The following is a 4,256-nucleotide window of genomic DNA, read 5'->3' on the forward strand; positions in this document are numbered from 1 at the left end:
ACACGAAGTCTTTGGCCATGCCAATGTCCTGAATGGTATTGCCTAGATTTTCTTCAAGGATTTTTGTGGTTTTAGGTCATATGTTTAAGTTTTTAATCCATCTCAAGTTAATTTTTGTATAAGGTGTAAGGAAGGGGTCCAGTTTCAGTTTTCTGCATATGGCTAGCCAGTTTTCCCAGCACCATTTATTAAATAGGGAATCCTTTCCCCATTGCTTGTTTGTGTCAGGTTTGTCAAAGATCAAATTGTTGTAGATGTGTGATGTTATTTCTGAGGCCTCTGTCCTGTTTCATTGGTCTATATATCTGTTTTGGTACCAGTACTATGCTGTTTTGGCTACTATGTAGCCTTGTGGTATAGTTTGAAGTCAGGTAGCGTGATACCTCCAGCTTTGTTCTTTTTGCTTAGGATTATCTTGGCTATGCGGGCTCTTTTCTGGTTCCATATGAAGTTTAAAGTAATTTCTTTTTTCAATTCTGTGAAGAAAGTCAATGGTAACTTGATGGGGACAGCATTGAATCTATAAATTACTTTGGGCAGTATGGCCATTTTCACAATATTGATTCTTCCTATCCATAAACATAGAATGTTTTTCCATTTGTTTGTGTCCTCTCTTATTTCCTTGAGCAGTGGTTTATAGTTCTCCTCGAAGAGGTTGTTCATATCCTTTGTAAGTGGTATTCCTAGGTATTTTATTCTCTTTGTAGCAATTGTGAATGGGAGTTTGGTTATGATTTGGATCTGTTTGTCTATTATTGGTGTATAGGAATGCTTGTAATTTTAAAACATTGATTTTGTATCCTAAGACTTTGCTGAAGTTGCTTATCAGCTTAAGGAGATTTTGGGCTGAGACGATGGAGTTTTCTAAATATACAATCCTGTCATTTGCAAACAGAGACAATTTGACTTCCTCTTTTCCTATTTGAATACCTTTTATTTCTTTCTCTTGCCTGATTGCCCTGGCCAGAACTTCCAACACCATGTTGAATAGGAGTGGTGAGAGAGGGCATCCTTGTCTTATGCTGGTTTTCAAAGGCAGTGCTTCCAGTTTTTGCCTGTTCAGTATGATATTGGCTGTAGATTTGTCATAAATAGCTCTTATTATTTTGAGATACGTTCCATCAACACCTAGTTTATTGAGAGTTTTTAGCATGAAGGGGTGTTGAATTTTATTGAAGGACTTTTCTGCTTCTATTGAGATAATCATGTGGCTTTTGTCATTGATTCTATCATATAATGATGGATTACATTTATTGATTTGCATATGTTAAACCAACCTTTCATCCCAGGAATGAAGCCAACTTGATTGTGGTGGATAAGCTTTTTGATGCACTACTGGATTAGGTTTGCAGTATTTTATTTAAGATTTTCCCAACGATGTTCATCAGAGATATTGGCTTGAAATTTTCTTTTTTTGTTGTGTGTCTGCCAGGTTTTGGTATCAAGATGATGCTGGCCTCATAAAATGAGTTAGGGGGGATTTTCTCTTTTTCTATGGTTTGGAATAGTTTCAGAAGGAATGGTACCAGCTCCTTTTTGTACCTCTGGTAGAATTCTGCTGTGAATCCTTCTGGTCCTCGACTTTTTTTGGTTGGTAGGCTATTCATTACTGCCTCAATTTCAGATCTCATTATTGGTTCATTCAGGGATTCAACTTCTTCCTGGTTTAGACTTGGGAGGGTGTATGTGTCCAAGAATTTATTCATATCTCCTAGGTCTTCTAGTTTATTTGCATAGAGATTTTTCTACTATTCTCTGATGGTAGTTTGTATTTCTGTGGGATCAGTAGTGATATATCCCCTTTATCCTTTTTTATTGCATTTATTTGATTCTTCTCTTTTTTCTCCTTTATTAGTCTGGCTAGTGCTCTATGTATTTTGTTGATCTTTTCAAAAGAGCAGCTCCTGGATTCACTGATTTTTTTGAAGGGCTTTTCATGTCTCTATCTCCTTCAGTTCTGCTCTGATCTTAGTTATTTCTTGTCTTCTGCTAGCTTTTGAATTTGTTTGCTCTTGCTTCTCTAGTTCTTTTAATTTTGAGGTTAGGGTGTCGATTTTAGATCTTTTCTGCTTTCTCTTGTAGGCATTTAGTGCTATAAATTTCCCTTTACACACTACTTTAAATGTGTCCCAGAGATTCTGGTACACTGGTCTTTTTTCTCATTGATTTCAAAGGACATTTTTATTTGTGCCTTCGTTTCGTTATTTACCCAATAGTCCTTCAGGAGCAGATTGTTCAGTTTCCATGTAGTTGTGTGGTTTTGAGGGAGTTTCTTAATCTTGAGTTCTAATTTGATTGCACTGTGATCTGGGAGACTGTTTATTATGATTTCTGTTCTTTTGCATTTGCTGAGGAGTGTTTTACTTCCAATTATGTGGTCAACTTTAGAATAAGTGCAATCAGGTGCTGAGAAGAATGTATATTCTGTTGATTTAAGGTGGAGAGTTTTGCAGATGTCTTTTAGGTCTGCTTGATCCAGAGCTGAGTTCAAGTCCTGAATATCCTTGTTAATTTTCTGTCTCATTGATCTGTCTAATATTGACAGTGGAGTGTTAAAGTCTCCCATTGTTATTGTCTGGGAGTCTAAGTCTCTTTGTAAGTCTCTAAGAACTTGCTTTATGAATCTGGGCCCTCCTGTATTGGGTGCATATATATTTAGGACAGTTAGTTCTTCTTGATGCATTGATCCCCTTACCATTACATAATGCCCTTCTTTGTCTTTTTTGATCGTTATTGGTTTAAAGTCTGTTTTATCAGAGATTAGGATTGCACCTCCTGCTTTTTTTTTGCTTTCCATGTGCTTGATAAATATTCCTCCGTCCTTTTATTTTGAGCGTATGTGTGTCTTTGCATGTAAGATGGCTCTCCTGAATACAGCACACTGATGGGTCTTGACTCTATCCAATTTGCCAGTCTTTGTCTTTTAATTGGGACATTTATCCCATTTACATTTAAGGTTAATATTGTTATGTGTGAATTTTATCCTGTCATTATGATGCTAGCTGGTTATTTTGCCCATTAGTTGATGCAATTTCTTCATAGTGTTGATGATCTTTACAATTTGGTATGTTTTTGCAGTGGCTGGTACAAGTTGTTCTTTTCCATGCTTAGTGCTTCCTCCAGGAGCTCTTGTAAGTCAGGCCTGTTGGTGACAACATCTCTGAGCATTTGCTTGTCTGTAAAGGATTTTATTTCTCTATCACTTATGAAGCTTAGTTTGGCTGGATATGAAATTCTGGGTTAAAAATTATTTTCTTTAAGAATGTTGAATATTGGCCTCCATTCTCTTCTGGATTACAGGGTTTCTGCAGTGATCCGCTGTTAGTCTGATGGGCTTCCCTTTGTGGGTAACCTGACTTTTCTCTCTGGCTACCCTTAACCTTTTCTCCTTCACTTCAACCTTGGTGAATCTGATGATTATGTGCCTTGGGGTTGCTCTTCTCGAGGAGTGTGTTTGTGGTATTCTTTGTATTTAGTGAATCTGAATCTGAATCTGAATGTTGGCCTGTCTTGCTAGATTGGGGAAGTTCTCCTGGATAATCTCCTGAAGAGTGTTTTCCAACTTGGTTCCATTCTCCACAACTCAGTTTATTTCATTAAGTTGGTCTTCAATCTCTGATGTCCTTTCTTCCGCTTGATCAATTCAGCTATTGATACATGTGTATGCTTCACAAATTTCTTGTGCTGTGTTTTTCAGCTCCATCAGGTCATTAGTGTTCTTCTCTAAACTGGTTATTCTAGTTAGCAATTCTTTTGACCTTTTATCAAGGTTCTTAGCTTCCTTGCATTGGGTTAGAACATGCTCCTTTAGCTAGGAGGAGTTTGTTATTACCCACCTTCTGAAGCTTACTTCTGTCAATTCATCAAACTCATTCTCCATCCAGTTTTGTTCCCTTGCTGGAGTTGTGATCTTTTGGAGGAGAAGAGGTGTTGTGGCTTTTGGAATTTTCAGACTTTTTTTGCTGGTTTCTCCCCATCTTTATGGATTTACCTACCTTTGGTCTTTGATGTTGGTGACCTTCAGATGGGGCCTCTGAGTGGACATGCTATTCCTTTCTGTTTGTTAGTTTTCTTTCTAACAGGCCCCTCTGCTGCAGGTCTGCTGGAGTTTCCTGGAGATCCACTCCAGACCCTATTTGCCTGGGCATCACCAGTGGAGGTTGCAGAACAGCAAAGATTGCTGCCTGTTCTTTTCTCTGGAAGCTTTGTCCCAGAGGGGCACATGCCAGATGCCAGCCAGAGCTCTCTGGTATGAG

Source organism: Pongo abelii, chromosome 7 (genome assembly GCF_028885655.2).
Source record: "Pongo abelii isolate AG06213 chromosome 7, NHGRI_mPonAbe1-v2.0_pri, whole genome shotgun sequence".
NCBI classification, from domain to species: Eukaryota; Metazoa; Chordata; class Mammalia; order Primates; family Hominidae; genus Pongo; species Pongo abelii.